The sequence below is a fragment of the Triplophysa dalaica genome, chromosome 22 (assembly GCF_015846415.1).
Source record: "Triplophysa dalaica isolate WHDGS20190420 chromosome 22, ASM1584641v1, whole genome shotgun sequence".
Taxonomy (NCBI): Eukaryota; Metazoa; Chordata; class Actinopteri; order Cypriniformes; family Nemacheilidae; genus Triplophysa; species Triplophysa dalaica.
In genome coordinates, this window is record NC_079563.1 from 8113855 (window position 1) to 8135487 (window position 21633).

The 21633-nt window shown below is 38.6% G+C and overlaps 1 protein-coding gene across 1 annotated transcript in view; it reads right to left on the reverse strand.

The window, feature by feature from the left end:
* LOC130411611 (leucine-rich repeat transmembrane neuronal protein 4) overlaps positions 1-21633 on the reverse strand; it is a 104539-nt gene that overhangs the window by 41222 nt on the left and 41684 nt on the right. The gene's annotated exons all lie outside the window — the stretch shown is intronic.

Genomic DNA, 21633 nt, shown 5'->3' on the forward strand with positions numbered 1-21633 from the left:
GTAAAGGTAATTGTTCCTCCTATGGGAGTCAATGGGGGGCTAAATCTGTCTTGTTGGTTTTAATCATTCTTCTAAATATCTTTCTATGTGTTCTTCAAAACAAAGACATTTAAACAGATTTGGAACAACTCGAAGGTGAGTAAATGATGACAGAATATTCATTTTTGGCTGAAGTATCCCTTTAAGCATCCACAGAGATCCAATGTTCATTACACTTACAACAAAATTGTAGAACGTAGGACCCGAGTCTCCTTCTCAAATCCGAGAGTGTTGAACCATTAAAGACACTCTATGTGTTTTCTTTTTGCAGTTTGTGTATGTACACTAAAGCTAAAACCTGAGGTTCTTAGTCAAATCACTGAGGCTTGAAGACCGACGAGGGCTAAATTATTTACACTCAAATTAGGGCAACATCTACACCCTATACATACTAAACAGAATAGCTGCGGCATACGCACTTATTTACACCGGCCCTGTTAAGCCAGCTAATGAAATCCACTCAAGGACAAGCTAAAGCATGAGGCAAACAACAACAGTGAATAAGAGCTTAACAAGCGCTAACAAAACCTGCCAACTTGTTGTTATTAAAGCTAAGGTCATGCATAAGTGTCCGTTACTAAAATGAATGAAAATGCTACTGAAGTGTACATATTCATTATGGTAGATGTTGTCATGGTATATGTACCAAAACCTAGTGAGCTGCCTATGTGGGGAGCATTTTAGGACATTATTGGCCACTTTGCAATTTGTAGCCACTGGTTCCGACGCACTTCTTGTTTAACATTTTGATATGTTAATGAATGTTCTGTTGATCGTATGTTGTTAACACGTTTGTGTAGTATTAAAAAACTGAAACAGGAAGTTCTTCTGGCCCAGCATTGTTTACCAAAGTGGTCTATAGGCATCTAAAATAAACAGTCCACCCAAAAATATTTTTTTGTGGAACAAAAAATATGATATTTTATTTAGTTAAAAATTGTTGGTTACCACATTCCTCGAAATATCTTCATTTGTGTTTAGCCATCACATGGGTTTGGAATGACATGATGAGTAAATGATGTAATCATTTTTATTTTCTGGTGAATTATCCCTTCCAATATTTGTGAGTGATGTGTATTTTTCTGCAACACGCAAACTCCAGACTCTCTTAAAATCAATTAAATGGTTTCCATCAATTCCCATGAGAAGCGCTATTTACAGTATGTGATGCGAATTTGCTCGCTATGCAGAACGTTCCAAATCAGTCACTTCAGAACTAGACGCCACCTTTGAAAGCACTTTCCTATGTAGGCAGCAAGCTAGATTTCTAAACACAGCCATCCTTTAAAAATATGCTTGGGTAGTTTTTATACTACAGAACAACCATCACCATGTATAATCTTCCTCCAAATACACCATTTAAAGTATGCAAAAAACTTTCCCTGGGTTTGGTAAACTGGGTTTGGCTGTGTTTTTGTGGTAAATCGATGCTAAACGTCTGACATCTTTTGATCATTCGATCCCTCTGTGTGTAAAGCAGCAGGCCGCATTTGACAGCTGCACATTTTGACTCCAAAGTCTTTTTTCATCCCTGAGCTTTCAAAAAGAGATGTTGCTCCCCTGCGCTCGGCGGGGGAAACGTTTCTATCCGGTTCCAGACTGAGTATTATCCACATGCACCTATCTACATCAGATAACCCAGCAGATCCAGCCCGTCTCTGGATTTTTCCAGTTCCATTTCCGTGCAGGAAGCCCTCAGAGAGGGAAAATTATACAGTCCATAGCAACACAGGTGCAGGCTGGCAGATAGACGGAACAAAGCGGCCAGGCCTCCTGCCGTCGTCTCGGGAGAGGGAGGGGCCAATGCAGATAAAGTGAAAATCCAGACATTTACAGTATTTGTGGATTAAAAGATTAGATGGGAAATACAACAATGTATATGAGACATACGCCGATAAAGAGTAACATGATAACATGCGGCCTTGGCTACAGTCAACAGAGATTTTTTCTTAAATGTAAACTGACAGGAATAATTGAGACGGGTGTTTGCCGACATATACATGAAAGCCAACGCGTTCCAGCAAATGCGTGTCAATTATCAGAGGCGCGGCGCATCTCGCGACTGGAACTAAAAGCAACGTAGGTCGTTCCATCAAAACATCATAACCTTGAAGCCTTCGGTTCAATAGCTCCTACTTGAGCTCCTCACTATTTACCGCACTGTCTCGCTGCGGATAAACAGAGGAATGATCGGCATGCACAATAGACATAACAGCGTGGGAACGATTCTGCTTGAGAGAAGTGTTACAGAAGATTTCACCAAACTGACTGATTTTGTGTCAGTTGATGGGATTGACAGTTAGACAGAAGATCAATGGACTGCTGAGATGACAGAGGCATTAATCATGGTAATGTGTTCATAATTGTGATGAAATGATCATAGGTCAGCTAACATGGGTTATTGTGTCACTTCAGAAGGCAGAAAAGACGTAGATAAAATAGAACAATGGATGTGATTGTAATATTTTCATTTTTCTGTGCAGTTCTGTACTGTGAATGGGGAAGGGACCTTTAACCCAAATTCTGTCATCATTTGCTCACCCTCGAGTTGTTCCTGTATAAATGTCTTTCTTCTGATGAACAGAGATGAATTGTTTTTGGAAGAATGCTTGTAAACAAATGGTTCTTGGCATCCATTGACTACCATAGTAGGAAAAATTACAATCAATGGTCAATGGTGCCCCAAAATTGTTTTTGGGCAAAAACTGCATCATGACTCTTTACATATTGAATAAATTTCTATTCATGATTTTCATTTAAATGGGTTGGAAACGGCATATTTAAGGATTTTTTTTGAAAAAGGGGTTTTAGCATTTAACACCCACTATTAGCAAACTACAGAATAAGAGTCTTTCTGAATTCTTCTCTAAAATTATATATTTTAATCAATGAATAGCCATAAAATCGCTAAATAAAACTTAACTGCTTCAAATAAAGTACCTTGGACTGACATTTGGTGACGGTGAACATTGAAATCATTGACACCATCGTTAATTGACTCTCTCTCTGTGACAGGGCACATCATTCTGCCGAAAGTAGCCATTAGCAGATGTGAAGACTGTGGCCATAAAGGGACGCACAAGGTCAGCAACAATACTCAGCCTGTAGCATTTTAATTATGCTCGATTGGTATTAAGAGCTTAATGTGTGCCAAGAAAATATTCACCAGATCATTATAGCTCCAGCATCAGCCCGGACCCTTGACATGAGGCAGGGCGGATCCAAGGATTCATGTTGTTTACGCCAAATTCTGACCCAACCATTTGCATGCAGCATACGACGGTGGGATCTTTCAGACCAGACCCCAGGAGCATCTTTGTTTAGGAACCTTGGTCTCACGTGACCAATGATTTTGGACTGAATTCAGTTTCTCTGACTTTTCTTTGCAAACCCCAGAGAAAAAAATCCCTGTAAATCAGCAATTTCCAAGAAACTCAAACCCGCCTGGCATCTTTAATCGTTACACCGTCAAAGTCACACCGATCGCATTTCTTTCTAATTCTCATGTTTGGTTTGAACGACAGCTGAAACTTTTCACCCAGGGTACGTTCCAGGTGCCTGATAACGCCCTGCAAAGCGAACACGGTGTACAGAGCACATCGATACATCACTTCACAGGAAGCGGGCAGGAAAATGTACCCATCTGTCAACGCACACCACCTCAGCACTGCACGAGCATGGCTAAAATAAATCTGGTGAAAAGGAGCTGAGCCCCTGGCATTTTGATTCGTCTTAATTCACCTCGGGAGCGGTTACTGTGCAGTTGTGCATGAGAGAGAAGCAGACAAGAGGTATCTGTTACAATGACCATGGGTTTCGTATCCGCCCAAGCGACACATATTGTAAATAAACCATCACAAATTTCATGCATTTGTTTTAAATCTTTGCTTATCTACAGATATTTTCTTCTGAATGTGTAGGCAAGCAGTGTCTCTTTAATAAAGGCCCCGTTGAATGTACACAACACATTAAACAACTCTAAGTGTAATGAGACTGAGCCGACAAAAAGCCTTTTGAAACTTTTAACAGAAACGCATTTACTTAGCATTAGGCAGATGCTTTACCCTTAAAGTGAATACACTTCATTCAGTGTTCAGTATATGCATTCGCTGGGAATCAAACCCACAACCCTGTTGTTGTAAGCAGCTCGCTTTACACTTTTAAAGAAAGGTGCTATGAAAGGTTCTTCACAGCCATGCCATAGAACCACCATTCTGTAAAGAACCCTGTCTTTTTTTCTTATAGACCACTTCGGAAGATGCATACAATGCAAGTTCCGTGATGGTCCAGAAGTACTTCCTTTTTCAGTTTTTTTGTTGGTGCACAAACAAAATACAACCAACAGAATATTAATAACCGAATCAAAATATGGAAGTGATTGTGCAAAAGGGTCTTTGGTCTAAAGTAGAGTTTCCCACTTTAAATAGCCTCACCATTTTTAAAACATAAAGGTTCTTAGGATGTTTAAGGTTCCAGAATGTATGGAACCATACAGCAACAAAAAAAGTTATTTTAGATTATCACCTGCCACCTTTCTTTTAAAGATTGGTCCCGCCACAGTAAAACAGATTCAGTCCAAAACAGAAACCTCTGTCAGCTCAAGCTATCTCTGTGGATTAATGTAGTGTTAGACACGGGACTACAGTTTTAACATTTACCTAGAGTGTAATGATATTTAGCGCATTTAAAATTTGGCTTGCATTCATTACAACAAAATCTAAGTAGTGATATGCTGTGACATTTACATTCCAGTCCCTCCGTACCTCTCCAGTTACATATTAGATACAAAGAGCCCAGTCCAGTTTCTTCAAGGTTACGGGAACCAAAAATAATATATGCATATTAATTCCACTGACCTTTATTCATTTCTGTCAGGCACCCTGTGGTCGGTCTTAAGACCGCTTTCCAGGGTAGCAGAAGAGTTGAGGTTGTGTTTACAATTTGTGTCGAGGCCCGTTCTGCAGATTTGGGAACAACCTGTGCAATTCTTGGACATAAAAAGTGTAAAATACACGAGCGGCAGAACGCGAGAGGAGACTGGGTATGACAGTTTATGATGAACTGGTGAAATAATGAATTTTTGGAGGAGATTTTGTAAGTGTAATGCCCTGCCACATAAACCGGCACGGCAAAGTTGTCAGTCGTCAAAAAAATGATGTTCCTGTTCTCAACGTACTCTGTTATGCATGCTAAAAGCCAGAGTTGCCATTTTGACTAAGAAAAACACCTCAGGTGTAAGCGAAAGGAATAATATACATATCTCTTCCATTTTTCAAAACACATTCAAATAAAAGGACAGGCGTCAAATCCTCTACAACAGAAAGGAAGGTGAATTATACCGAGTATTACATAAACTACACTCTTGTTCTCTGGGACTTTAAAATTCAGCAAACAAAATTCTCATAGTGGATTCAATATAAAGAGATTATTTATCCTTAGATCACAGCTAACGCGTTCGGCGGGGTGCCTTAGCACTCAAAGAGAAAGAAATAAAAACACATCTTTGTCATTTTCAGTCTCAGTTAACTGATTCGTTAGCAGGGGGCCACCGAGTGGAAGGCGGCACAGGATTTTAGCTGCGGGTGACCCCCGCAGAGCAGAGATTTATCTTCTTACTGTCTGGCACAGCTTTAGAGCAAGGGAGGAAGAAAAGGCCATCAGAGGGATTTTTCCCAGCCGACGGAAACACGTGGTTGTGAGACTGTCACGGACGGCCTCAGATGTGAGTTCCAGGCCTGGTGAGGCGCTCTCAAGGGAGGATGCTCTAGGGGAGCGTGGGGACGGCAGCCAGAATGCGAGTCAATCTGCTGTCAGTCTGTCAACACGAGACAACGAGACAGGCAGGAGAACATTACTGCTCCTCCGGGAGACTCTTCAGAAGCTTGGCGGCTACAGGTGGATGTGGCAAAACAAATGGGAAAGGTTGTGTTTTGAATGGAAAGTTCATACTGACGTCACTGGTGAAGCAGATGATGGGAGGACGCTCTGACCCGGTATTTCGCAAATATCCGTCTTCACGTTTTCAAGCAGAGCAGGTTTGGACACGGACCCCCCACAGCTATGACCGTCAATTATTTTTTTCACTGCATGATGTACGCATTGCCATCAGTGTCGGGGGACCTCGCCAGATTTATGGTCTCGCTCGAATGATTGAAACGATTGATTCCTTGGCTGGAAGTTATGTTGTATAAAAAAAGCCAGTTTGTTTTGTAGCCATGACAACTGCAAATGTGCAAACAAAATGGAAATACAAATTTGGCTGAAAACGTCTTCAATAATCCCAAATTTCTGTCATCATTTATTCACCCTTATGTCATTCAAATCTTGTGACTCCTATTATTTTGTCTGTGAAACAAAAAAAGGGACTTTTTGAGAATTGGTTTTGTGTCCGTACAATGAAAGTCAATGGGGGCCAATGTTGTTTGGTTACAAGCATTCTTCAAAATATCTTCTTTTGTGTTCTGCAGAAGAGTGCAATTCATACAGGTTTGAAATGATGCGATGGTAAGTAAATAATGAAAGACACATATTTTAACAGAAAAATCACTTTTATAGAACCAATCTTAGGAAAAAGTAATCCCTGATAAAGGCAGCCAATAGTGTTTCGACAGCAGTATTCTCTGCCTACAGATTTCGAGGTGAAGGTATCTCGGATGTTCCACGGTACTTGACAGAATGTTCCAGTTAAAGGTGAGTCAAATCTTTAGTCTTGGTCTCTCTGTCCTACTTAGAGCCTGTGTTATCGGTCTTCGCAACCCAAACCGAACGACTTTGTACGACGACTCTAAATTCTCCTCTCTCTTGAGAATCTGTGTCTTTCTACTTTCTCCCATTTTAAAAGAAATAATTTCCATTTGTCTCTTCATATGTCTTTTCCTCGCATCCCTTTCCTCAGTGTATGTAAATGACTGGCCTAGATAAAAGTATAAAGCGCCCATTCGTAGGGATTATACTCCTAATCTCAATACTTCATCATAACGCTTTCAGTGGTACGGGCTCATAAAATCCTCAGCAACCCATAAAGTAAAGAGCATGTACTGTTGGATAAAAAGCTGTGTTCCTCTGTAACTGTCCTCAGAAGAAACAGGCTCTGTAGATGTGACTGCGCAAATTATTGATAAGTGAATATCTGGTTATTCTGTAAAATTCAATATGATTTGCTCAAAAAAGAATTAAATTGCAGTTTAATCAATCTTAAACTGGTCTCCAAGCCTATGAAGTTTATTTGTGTTCTGGTTTTAAAGAAGTTTAATTGGAAAGGCTGTAAAACTAGGTAGACCAGCTGAAAAACCCAGGCCTGAATCAAATTATATATACAGTTTCAAAGCAACAACATAGCTTTGCACACTTTTGTGGCCCAAACTTAAAGGCATGGATAGCATTTTTTCAAAAACGTTTTTTTTGGGCCCAGTACCAAAACTAACTTGTAGCCAATCAGCAGTAAGGGGCGTGTCAGCTCATGTTGACAAGGGAAGAGAGCAAGTGGGCATTAGAAAGACTGTAGAAAGAGTGATGTCTTATTTAATATAGAAAAGTAAAGGGTTTTTACTTTTTTTGAAGTATAAAAAGAAGGATAAAAGTCAGGCTTGGAATCGTGTGAATATTATAAAGACTCTCCAGCAGAGACGCATTGGGACCCACGATATTTCGAAGGCTTTTAGCGGAGATAAATTAGCTCCTGCGATATGAAGGGTTTCCAGCAGAGAGACGTTGGAGAGAAAGATCATATAAAAATCACGCCCGAGGAGGTTGGTTTGATTCGGATCAGTATATGAGTAACATGGGTTTTGCTGTTCGTCAGAACCAAGATATGTTGTTGTTGTGTTAGCTGTGTAACAGAGCAGTTTTCAGGACCATTGATTATTTGGAAACCAATGTGCTGCTAGTATACACTCATGTGGTCTTTGCATATTTCTCGTAGTAGTGTAGTAATTTTCAGAAACCGATAACCCTGCCTTTAACTTCCGATCTCATCTGCAAAGAATAAAGTCAGATAACAAGCAAAATAAATAAGTAAATTACATTAGTTAGCAAGCTAAAAGTATGTCCAGCCAGTATTATTTTTGGTTACCAGTAGAAGGACCGCTACTTTGCTAAACTTAAATGCGACAAAGTTAGACGGCCCATTCAACAAATTGTTTATTTAATAAATGAATATTCCATCAAATATGAATATAATTAATAATATGATTTATATGAAATATAAATAGTTATACTGTTAGCCACTACCTAGACCAATCAGCAAGCAGGGACTGGAAGTCATCTTCGGGCCAGTCGCTTGTGTTTGAATTTTTTTTGTAAACATGGAATACGAGATCTTAATAAATGTGTAGGGATGTCAAAACCATTGATACTTCAGTGTCATTCTCTAAATTAGTAGTTAAAGGGGTCATATGGCGTGAATACGGGTTTTTCTGTGTGTTTGGTGTGATATAAATTGCCCATGCATGTGTTAGACACGTAAAATTGCAAAAATTAAGTGTGCAAAAGATGAATTCTATCTAAAAGCGAACGCTCACCCAGACCTGCCTGAAACGCCTCGTGTAACCACACCCCCACAAATCTACATCAGTTCGTGGTATGATTTGACTAAGAGCGACCAAATGTATACGCAAGTAAGGTGGTGTACCTGTCAGTACAATTGCTTTGGAACCTGATGTTATATATCCGTCACATGCTTGCAGTATTCGTCCAATCACTACACACTGATTAACTGCCCAATCATAACACACCTCACATTTCAGAACGATGAGCTTTGTAAAAAACTGCACGTTTCAGAGAGTTTTGGCAAAGAAGAGATACAAACATGCACGGTGTGTGGAAAATATAGCGTCTTCAAACCTTAAACCGTGTAAACACATTGCATTACATCTAAAACAAACGATGATTTTCATTTTAGCCGTGTTATATGAACCCTTTAAACTTTAAAAATCAAGTACAACTTTTGATAAAATTGTTCCCCCTGCGTATTCACCACCATAAAAATCACACGCATACGCTGATAAAACAATTATTATTATGCATGATTCTTTAATTGCTATTATTGTGAATTGATTACTTTTATTCCTGATGTAGCAATTTTTTTATTAAATTGAATAAAATCACACGAGATATTACACTTTTAAGACATATTGAACAATTGTTGCTGTGACTTACGATCATCCAATGATAAATGATTATACATTAAACCATATCAAAGTTCCACAAACTGTATATCAGAAATTCTCTATTTATTAAACACAAATTTAATGTAAATCCATTTAAAATATATAAGCATATTAGTATTATCAATTTCCAGTCGCGTCACGTACCACACATATACTGCACTACAGTATTGATTTAAATCAGTGGTTCTCAAACTAAGTCGATATTAAAACAATAATAAAAAGGCTATGACTATACTAGTCTCTCTACGGTATTGGTAGTACAGAGTTCTAACTGAATTTAACTCAATGTGCTACTGTACCTGACGGACAGGCGGCTGTGTTCGAATGCTCAGAGGCACGCACATCCTCAAGTGCTCACGCTTCACAGCTGGTGCGTGAACGATCAAATGCTCTCCTCGGTCAAAATGCCGGCCTGTCGAGGTATTCACATAAACACAGACAGTAAAAGAGTAATCTTGGTGCTCGCCCTTGCCATGTAAATGCAGTCTAATAAACTGCTGTCTATTATATTGTTAGTATCAAGCAAACATATCTTTCCTCTTCACAGTGTACTTCATACAACTAAATAGTTCCTACACGATAAACATAAAAAAATGAATGTGTTCAGTAGAATATTAATTTCTGTGGTATATTGCTACTGGTATCACCTACTGAAAATTTTGCATCTTGACAATCCTAACACAGGGCAGAATAAACCCCATCTCAGTAGCAAAGTAGGGATATGCTAGTGCACACTATCTTTAACCAACCTCATTATCTTTCCTCACTCGAAGCACAACTTTGACTGGGTAGAAACGTAGCGCCAGTTTCTTTTTCTTTCATGACTAATTAAACTTAAGATATGCGATGCTGTTTGAATCTTCTTCTTCAACCTTATTAGCCACGGTGCCGAAACCCGTCTACTCGTGTGACTCCACCGAACAAACCCTGCACTCGTTTGCATAGGTTGTTACTGACAGGACAATAAGGGTAAAAGTCAGTTTCAAAGTCCTGGAGAGCCCGTGCTATCACTACTTGTAGGATTCGCAAGGTTGCGCTTCATATATTTAGTCATATTTTAGAGACATTATTATACATTATTATAATAACAGGGAACTGACGATAGGTTATGTTATATCAGACTTTTTTATTTTCCAAGGATACAAACGGTTAGGGTTAGCGCTTTTTTTCTATGAGTTATAAATTGTACCACAATCACAAAAGTGGGCGTGGCTACATACAACGAATTGGTTGAAGAGTTTGTTTATCGACGTCATGCCACGTTGAATGTTGCGCCATCTTGGGAGGATGGCTGCTAGTGCGCTCAATGCAGTGTTTTATTGCTTGTTCGATTAGGTAATATAACTATGGTAGGTTCGGTCTTGCTGTGTTAAAAAACTGCAATAGCGTTACACAGAGTCGTTCAGGAAAAGCACATGGTAATTTCACTTTCGATCTCTGCATATATCAAACAAAACAAGTAACGGTACCTATCAAAACAATAATAGCAGTGGAGTTTTATCCTACTAAGATGGCGGCGCCACCGCGACATGGGGCATGAAGTCAGCTTCACATTCTCAATAGGTGTAATTTAAGAAGCTAATATCAATCAAAAGTTTAGGTAAATCTTAAGAACGCAGCTGTCAAACTAAATTCACACAATCATTCTCTTTCTCAACCCTTTGTAGCTTTTTAGCGTTAGCATCGTCCGCACGTGCGTTCCTCAGCAGTCAGCAGCATTTACGGCCATTGACCGGGCAGCTCCATTTGATTAGCAGTTAATGATACTCAGTGCAATCTCTTTGAGACAACCCGGTGCTGTTTAGAGCGGAACAGATGTTTTGGCGAAGTGATCCGGAGGTTTAATTAGCCATTGATACTTAGTGCATTAGCGCCGAGAAACGCCACAGCTTGAGATATGGCTGTCGCTCTGCACGTGTTTACGCTAATAGGGACTCTTGAGGATGCTGGACCGTGTTGAGATAGGACAAGACGAGCAGCAGGTCTGAATGGAAGTCGCCACCATCGAGTAGGAGCGTTCTTGTCGCGGGCTGCTTAAGAACGTGTTTTATGGCTGCTAACATCTGGAGCTTAAGCAGATGCGTGTGACAAACAGGAGGGTTCCTTAATAGGTCTCTCTAGGTGAAAGTCATTACTGCCCATTACACAGTCGACTGAGAATGCTATCCACGGTGTTCGGATGATCTTAATAACTTAATTAAACGCTTTGATTGATAATACAAGCATATATTGTCATCAAGCTGTGATTATAAGAGCGGAATGTGAGATTAGTTTATGCAATTTGAACCCCCTCCTTCCTCCATGGTGTTACCCAATGGCAATTATTCAAAACCATTCATTATGCATGGTGCGTTATGCGCACTTTCGAAAACACGGATTAGTATTTGAAAGTGTTGCGCTCGAAGTCATTCAAAGTCACAAGGTAAGCGTTTCCATTGCCGACACGATGCCACTTTTCCCAGCCAAACAAAGCGTTTGCCGTTGTTTCTAGCTCGGTGTCACACGAGGCGACAAGATTGCTTCATATCCACCATTGGCGGCTGAGCCACCTGGCCTTCGCCGGCTTCCAAAGTACCTCATCATGCTTGTCGCAGCCCCAGCTGAGGCATCGTTTAACCTCAAAGACACTCAGAGGCGTTTCCCTAGAGGCATGCTGTCCTCCCGCAACTCGACCCACCTGTCTGGGCAATCCGAAATGTCAGGTCACGGGCTCTATAGCGACACCCGCATCGCCCCTCCCGGCCTCCTTCACTCCACTGACCACATCGCTGGTAAAAATGACCTTTCAGAGATTTTTGCGATTTTGGGGGAACGGCACAGGTAGGCACATCCTCCCGAAGCGGCTCGTTTACTTGTTTCATCCACCGCGAGGCTGGTAACAATGGGTGATGTAAAGGGCTACATCCTATTAAATGACACCAGAAATGAATTTCCAGTTAGAGGTTATTGTTGCGTGTAACAGGCCCCATGCCGGCGGGCTTTAAAGGCGTTTAACGAGGTTTAACGGGTCTCCGTGTTGACGGAAGAAAGCGGCACATCCGAATTGCATTAGAGATGATACGTAAGACTCTTCGTGCAGTCATAAACACCCACACAAGATTCAGCACCCATAAAAAAGGACATAAAACAGACCCGAGCCTATAATCTGGTTCTTCCTGCAGTACGTGGCATCAAATCTCAGCAACACACAAGTATATATTCACACAAACAGATAATGATTTAAACTTAAAATGTACATTTCCAAGCATATACTTGTAGGATGGTTTATGTTGCCCCTAAAATGATAACAATGAACCGAAGAAATTGAATTCCGAGTGATAAACAACCTGGGCGTAGCTGAGGCATGCTGGGAATAATGGAAGGATTTGGGGATGCTGGAAAACAGATGCAGCAATTACAAACATGTATTTACATGAACCTTTTGAGCCAGACTTATCATAAGTGCAAATAGAAAGACAAAAAGAGCTTTTACTCTTTATAAAGTCACTGTTTAGACTTGTTTCATTGGATTTTTTTTCAAACTGTCAGGGTTTGGTAACAGGCCTGCAAACTCGGAAGAGGTGGAAAAGGTGACACACATTCATCCTCCCCCATAAGAATTCATGCATTCAATATAAAGGAAAATATCTGCTTCAACTAACTTGTCACATCAGCCCCAATTTGCTGGTCAAAATGTATTGTCCTGCACATCTTTAGATCTGAGGCCATCAAGTCCTTAGGTGCAATGTCGTTACAAGTGCAACAAGCAACATAAAAGTAATCCACTCGGCTCCAGAGGACATATCAATGTCATTTGAAGTGAACCGATCAGTCTGTGCAATAATAATTTAATATTATCGGTAATCTACAGCGTCTGTATTCGAAACTTCGTACAAATATCAATCGCATCCAAGTAAACATGAAAAGACACTACGTGAAGTTTCCAGGCAGACCGTTAAAGAACAGAATTGAACAAATCAGATGCAACATCGAACTTGCTGAAGTGTCTCCAGAAAAGTGTGCTTTATGCGTCAGATATTCAGCCAACAGTTAATGGTCTTGACGTCTGAGGCTGAGATTAGGATTTGGTTGAACATTTAAATGAGCTATGTATATAAAATAAAAGTAACACAATGATAAAAATGTAATTTTACTATATGAATATTTAATTGATTTTATTGTAGTACTTAATATTGCATTAATATAACTATATGATTATTTATGAATACTATTTATTATTATGGTTATTTATAGTAATATTAATATTATAATACATAACATTCCTTCATTATAATGCATATCCATTTCAACTGTGTATTCCTACAAATATAATATTAAAATACTACATAAACAATATTATAATAATAAAAAAGAATTATAAACTCAAATATTCCATGATAAATACCTACTACACAGTTTCTGTACTGGCTATTCAAAGTTAGCTGTGTACTCAAAAATTACAAAATGAAATTACAATTATTATTTTTTATACAAAAACAATAAAATACAAATGTGTGTATATATATATATATATATATATATATATGTATATACTGTTTATGAAACATATAATTCCATGAATTTAACTATTACAAATTTTAATAGTTATATTTGATTACATTACTTAATATTTTATTTGAATTTATAATGATTAATATTATCTGAATTGTATATTACATAGACATTTATCCATTAGAATACACATCCATTTCAACTTTGTATTTCTAAAACTACAATGTTAAACAATTATAAAATAATAGTAATAAATACAACACTATACACAGACTATCCACATTACATACATTACTATCAGTGTAATAGAAGTCATTCTAAAAACATTACACAGACCTATTTCCCCTGCCTGTTCACTTTGACACCAATGATATCTTAATTTGGAAGGATATCTGTTTGTAAAGGGCTTGGGACTATGCTTGCCCAGCCAATGAAAATAATATCTTAAGGCTCCGGAGTAATTCAGTCACATGACAGGCCAAGCACCGTCACCTAAAATAAACAGTAATGCTAACGTATTGCTCGCTCCTGGTGTTGTGGACCCCAAGGGATCACTTTAAAAGCATCATTGTTACATTTAAAAGCAGTTCACTCTCAGATGTTGTCAACAAGCATATTGGCGAACAATTCATTATTGTAGTGACAATCTATATGATTACAGTATCACAGTATTACGCAGCTAATAGGCCGATTTGCGGGGCAGAACCTTGTGCAAATCACTCAGGGCCGTATTGTAGAATAAACCACTAAAGGCCCATTCTGAATTTCCATAATGGCTCTAGTGGGTTGCGTGTGAGGTGACAGATTAAAGGAAAGGAGAATCAGGGGTATAATATCGGCTAAAAGCAAGCCAGCCGAGTGTATTTTTGATGCGGGACTCATTGTGCCAAGTGCCATTGTGCGACTCCATGAATGCGCGTGTGTGTGCGCGCAGTGGATGCAGAGCGTGTGGGCATTAGGGTTGTGTGTTTGATGTGAAGGTAAAGAGCCTGATTGTGTTTTCTCTCTTTTTCTCGTCCCCAAGGAAGCGATAGGTTTGCATTAGAATTCCACTCTCATTTCCAGCTCCGCGGCGACCGCTGTTCTGTCAATCACACGCGTGAGAGAACGGGCATGCCAATCAATCAAGCCTCCATCACACGCCACCTCTCAAAACCTGCGCCTTTTCTCCTGTTCCACTTAAGCATAACTAAATTTGAGTGCTTTGTCAATGCCGCACACGTATTGTGATTGGTGTCGTATGTTACGAGAACAGAAAATGGAAGGAAACGGCACAGGTTGTGGGAATTAGCGTTCTCAAGATAGTGTTTTAGTGGTTGATACATTTACATTCATGATAAATTTAGTGTGTTCTCCGGGTAAGTGAACCCACAAAGTTTTTGTGGCTAGGAACAGATTGCTGCTGTCCGTCCTTCTGAAAACTTGTATCTCCATATTTTAAGATTTTTATTTTCTTTAAAAAAAGTTTTTTTTTTTTAAATTTACTTTAAATCATAATCATTAGCGACACTGTTTTGCCAATATTTAACCAATAAAAAGTATTTAAAAAGTGCGTGTCTTAACAGTTTTTAATCATTTTCAAGGACAGTGTTTTTTTTCCTATTTTCTGAAAAACAGCTAAATAGACATTCAAGGTTTTGGAAGGACAGCAACGATAGACATGTTACAAATACAGCTAGATTTTGTGCTTCTTTGCTTGTGTTACTACTGTAAAAAAACAATATTATGCTTTAAAATACAATATTTTTCTTAGTTAAACCTAATAAAATGTAAACAAATTAAATCATGATAAACTGAATAATGCAGCCTTCATTAGTTCTTAAGGAAACACTGCTTTAAGCATTTCCAAGAGTCAATAATAAAGAATATAAAATGCATTAAATTCAGTTTTCTGCTTATTTGTCAAAATTATCTTTGATGAATATTAATGACATATTAGACAACAGAGACAGCAGGAGATCCATTAGGCTGCTCAGATTGAATATTTTGACCATATCTCTTTATAAATTGCTTAACATTCATCGGACCATACACACACACATACGCAAGCATATTATGACAATGTATAAGCACTCTTCAGAAATGCAGGCAAAGGTTTGAAAGCATCCTTCGACCAGTCAAATAGCACAGTACTGAGGTAGAAAGATTTTTTTATTTTTTTTACAGTCACTTTGACATACCTATGGGGGATATTGAAAACCATTAGCATGCATTACCTCTGCATCCATCCAAGTGACAGGAGATGGTGGAAGTACGGGTTGAGAGTTTAAAAAGGGAGATTTATGTCTCGTTTATGAATTTCGAGGAATGGTGACGGGACATTTCGGTATGAAAGTGTCTGCTAGGGAAATAAATGTAAACAAAAGTGTGACAGCCATTTAAATTGACACTTTTCAGTTATGCAAACCTGACAGATATGCAAAACATACCCCCTATAACTTCTATCTCATCTCCCCTAGCCGTCTGAATGACGAGAGAGAATTGGGCTTTTCTGGAAAGCAAACAGATGGGAATGTGACACTAAAAGGGGTAAATTCAAGACAGACCAAATTGAGATGAAACGATGATGAAAAGGATTCTCTGACAGGGGTTTAAGCAGTCAGGGTTAAGCAGCTTCTGTGTAGCGTTCAGACTGAGAGGAACATTACACCTTTTCTTTTACTCTCCAACAAAGACAGAAAGTACAACATAACACACGCCACACGTAGAGAGAGAGAACAGAGGCAGGAAAAATTAAAAGCAACAGTCAACCTCCAACCTGTCAGCCGGTCTAATTTTCTTCGGCGCATGTGACAAAGTCTGTCGCATTACGTAAAGTGAATTCGGTAACACTTTAAGACAACCAAAATTGTTCCAAGCTGTGATATTTAATAGTCCCACTGTTGTCCTGAAAAACATTTTCCTCCTGAAGTAAACATCCTACCAAGCCCCCACATTTATCATAATAATCATGTTGGTTGTGTTCCAGTTGGACTGAAAGGCACAAGTTTAATGACTTTGAAAGCACATTGTGACCATATTTTCTTCGAAAACCACCAGAAAATTGTTTTATTTTTGATCGTGGTGCCATAGTATAGCCACAGGTTAAATAGAGCTGGGACATTCTGTACCCTCTGGGACATTTGACTTGTTTGTCAATTCATTCAATTTCTGTATGTTAGACTGGAACATTAACTGGTCTTAAAGAGAAAAATCCCTCAAAAATTGAAATTATTAAACCAGTTATTCACCTTCACGTTTTTCCCCTGTATGACTTACTGTCTTCTGCAGAATATAATGGAAGATATTTTGAAGAATGTTGATATCTAAACAACAGCGGTACCCATACATTTTTCAAAATATCTTCTTTTGTGTTTCACATAGGTTCATATATAGGTTTTTAACTACATAATGGTGAAATGACTTTAATATCTGTATCATTGTGTATGAATACAGGCATTGTTACATAAAAATCTAATGACATCAGGTTACTTTGAGACTGTAACTGTACCATGGTAACACCGCTGTGATTGCTTTAAACAATATATATAAAGGCAATTTATATATGTAACACACTGGCATTCTATATTTTAGCACAAAATTATTTATTTTTGTATATTATTATTATATATTATATAATATTAGTATATATATATTTTGTAATAAATCTAACTAACACACCTACTGTTGTAGTTATTATAAACAGTCAATGAGGTTTCTGTGTCACTCTTATGTCTTCTGGGCATTTCCGAAGACAGATATCTTCACACGCAAAAAAAAACATGAAAAGTAATGAATGTCCTTTAAAAAAGTTAATGATATTCCTCTATCCCACACTAAGTAGGCTTTAGGCTAGTCATACAAACCTGAGGGTGACATTTGCAGAGGTAGGATATATATGCTAATAGAATGTCACCCCTCTCTGACAGCGTTTTAAGCTGTTCCTGGAAAATTTTGATGCCCCTCTACGTTACGACGAGGTTTGATCTTGTTCACAAAACAGCGGGTCATGGAGGCTATTTTCACAACAGATGTAGTGCCGTTTTAGTCTTTAGTTATTCGCAGTGGTTGTCTATTGAATGTGCGCTCTGTTTTAAAAGGGGTCAGGGGCATACGGAGGGAGGCAGATGTTGTAGCCACCCCAGGATCAACTCTAATGTTAAGTGCCCCGCTCAAGGGCGCACAGCCACAGGACAGGGAACAAGCATTGAGTCCTTTTGTGTGTTAGTTGACATCCCTGACCCCATGAGGAGGTTCAGTGACCTTACCTGAAGCAACTGAGCTAGTAACCTATTTCTTAAAACTTAAAGCTGTGGTACATAACTAAAGAATAGCCATGCGTATACGGGTGCAAAGGCTTGAAAATAAATCAGACTTCCGTGATTGGACCATAAAAGTCATGGGGTTTATCCCAGGGGGAATAGTTCCACCAAAAATGAAAATTCTTTCTTTTATTCAACCTTATGTTATTCCGAACCTTTGACTTGCAGAACAGAAGATATTTTAAAGAATGTTGGTAACCAAACAACATTGAACCCCATTGACTTCCATTATACTGACACAAAACCTCTTTTCTCAAATAGCTTCCTCTGTGAGTCATATACAGGCTTATAGACCCCCTCGTAATTTTACAGAATTCCTACATAAAATGTAAAAAAAATAGTTTACTGTTTTTTGTTACATTTTAAAGTAAAACACGTGAAATTAAAGAAAAAACTTTCAAGGATTTTTTTTTTTTTTACAGATAAAATTCGGGCGCCCCAGTTTCGCCAAGTTTTCTTACAAGATTTCATTTTTTACAGTCTATTTTTGAAATACAGGAAAACAATGTATAATTTAGCAGAAAAATTACCTAAAATTATCTGTCATTTTTTTATACCAGTTTTATACCAAAATCTGAAGTCACAGGATAACATTGAGGGTAGTTTGTAATTCCCCTTTTTGTCAAGTTGGTAGCATCCAATCATTTCCTTTAAGTTTCTCTGTGTCTTTTTTCATGACCTAACAACAGCATTTTAAAGTTACTTGTAAGCAGTGGCGGTTCTAGACCACTGTAACTGGGGGGGCCAGGGAGGCCACTTATGCTATTAGGGGGCACACTAACATTCGTTGTCATGACATTTTACAGTCATTTTTCATTTGAAAAGAAGTTCGGCTCAAATTTTCTCTGTTTTGGTGAAATATCATTCCAGATTTAGGGGCAAGCATACTTGGCCACCCCACTGGCCCCCCTGGATCTGGAATGATATTTCACCATAACACCCTCTGCACTCTCCTTGAGCCGCCCCTGCTTGTAAGTGAATAAATGTATGATTGCTTGGGTGTACAAGCACCTGTCATTGTTACTGACTGAACATATGAACATATGTCTGTAATTACTATTTTATGTCTGACAACTGAAATATTAAATATGTAAACGACTTTGGCTTTATTGGGTATTAAAATAAAGTAAGTTCAAAGAACGCATGTATGTCACAAACACCCTAATTGGTACATGAAATCACCTTGCAACATAGTGAAGGGTAAAAATAGATTATGACAAAATGACTTACAATGAGAAGTCTAGCGCAACCTCTGATTATTTACATTTACATTTATGCATTTGGTAGACGCTTTTATCCAAAGCGACTTACATAGCATTGTTCAATACATTTTTGTTTCTGACCATGTGCAATACCTTGTGATCGAACCCATGATCTTGGCATTATGCTCTGACCACTGAAAATCTTCAGGTTATTTTAGTGTAGAATGACATTAGGGTGAATAAATTCTTATTTAGCCCCCCATCCCGTACGGCAAGGGGGTATGTGTTTTTCTTGCATTAGGAAGCAATGTAAAGATCCCACCGATAGACACCGTCATTAATCAAAAATGATTGGCCAGTTAAAAACACTTTGTGCTTCCCCTCTCCACCGAGCACGACATCCAGATCTGCCTCTCTTTTAGTAGTTCTCCTTCTCTCCTGTGCCAAAACGAAACTGTTGGCACTAAACACACACGGGTCCATAAGGGACAAGCAATCGATCGCTCTGAGTCAGCTCTGTCCACTTTAATTCATTAAAACCCCCTGTCAATGCCCTTTGGGTAATTCCAGTAATGTAAAAGAACGTGGGAGTGCCTGCGCTTGCACACGTATAGTGTATACATATCTTATTATGTGGAGCCTCGGATGAAGAAGGATTTATACGGCAATAAAAACAATGCGGTTGAGAAATGGCGCTTCATCGTATCAGACACCAAGGGTAGTTAGGAGGAGGACAAGGAACGTGCGAGGGAAACGCTTTTAAAACGCCTATATCAGGACGTCACGTGTTTGTCGAGCGGTTTTAGTTCAGCTTGAGCTCCACTCCCCAGCCATTACGAGCCGAAGGAGCGGAGGGTAGAAAATTTGGCGACAAAAATCGTGCTCGCGATATCCCCGCAATCACATTCCACACTTGTCAACTTAAAAGGTCAATGTATTAGTGTGAGCCCAGCTCGCACGCCGGTGGCTCATTTCCCATGCGCTGTTCGTTCTGTGCCACTTGATGGGGAAACGTAGCGTGGAAAATAATTGGACGCGTATTTTGATGAATTCATGAGTCGAAAAATAATCTACGTCTTTAGCTTGACATTAAAAACTGCTGCTTCATACAACAGCTGGAGTGGAAACGAGTCTGGAATGGAAATTACGGGCTGGTAAGAGTTGTGTAATCTGACAAGGGCCGGGATCGTCCATTTGTTGGAGCTTTTTAGAATAAATCTTTAATTTGAAGCACTTAATGTCGGTGGAAATGTGCTGGGGCTGGGCAGACAGTGCGACAGTAGAAATGTGGCAGTGGGTGGAGATGAAGCTGTGCTATGCAGTGCTAGATATATTTGGAATGTAGTTATGTCAAATAACAAAGGGGGCGTGTCCTGATCAAGTCTTGTAAGATGAAGAATAACTTGTTATTTGGGGCGTTGTGAGCCACAACAGAGTTAACAGTGAAGTTTACATTGTTCCTCAACCGCACTAATACATTTGTCAACCGTGTTTGTTATGTTGTTTACATACAGGGCTGTTTCTGGCCATTTTTGCACCCTTGTTGAGAATCCTAGTTATGCCCCCTGAAAGTAGATTACATCAAAATCTTTTAGAAAACACATTTTATAATAATTTAAGATGCCTAAATGTAAAAGTACACATATACTGTATATTAAACTAGCACCAAATAAAATTCTAATTACATTCAGATATCTTTTATTTTACACATTTTCGCAGACATAATTCTTTTGAATATACAGTTAGGGGAAATTGAATAGACCCTCTCAAATAACATTTTGAGTTTTTCTGAATTTACTATTTATAGATATGTGTTTAGTTAAAATGTTAACTACCAAATTTCTAATAAAAAAAGTTTATTTTTGCATGTATTTGCAGAAAATAAAAACTGGAGAAAACGGGTCTAAATAATAGAAAAGATGCTCTGTTTTTCAGAACTCAAATACTGCAAAGAAAACAAGTTCATAATTGTTGAGATTGAACAGACACTGGACTAGAATGACCAAAATACATCTGATTGAATGAAAATTTGAAAGATCTCTTAATATTTTCCACAGCTAAATGTGCATGTTGTGTTTTCGATATGCTTCAGGACAAAACATGTGTAACAGTCAACGGAATTTCTGATGTTTTATTGACACACAATTGTGTGTTTATCAACTGCTGTATTTTCCAACCCATGCTTTAAATGTGGCTCATCCGCAAATGACTATTTTATAAGAACTATGTTTATATTTAACAAAATGCAAAAAATAGTTTTCAATTGCAAGAATTTAAGTACATTCACGCCTCTTTCAGGCTGCAAAGGTGTTACATGTAAGAGTATTAGTATGAAGCCCACATATCCCTCACCATCCCAGCATTTTCACCACCCACATCTAAAAAAAAAACCATGCATACAGAGGTCTCCAAAAGGGAAGAGACTTTTGAAAT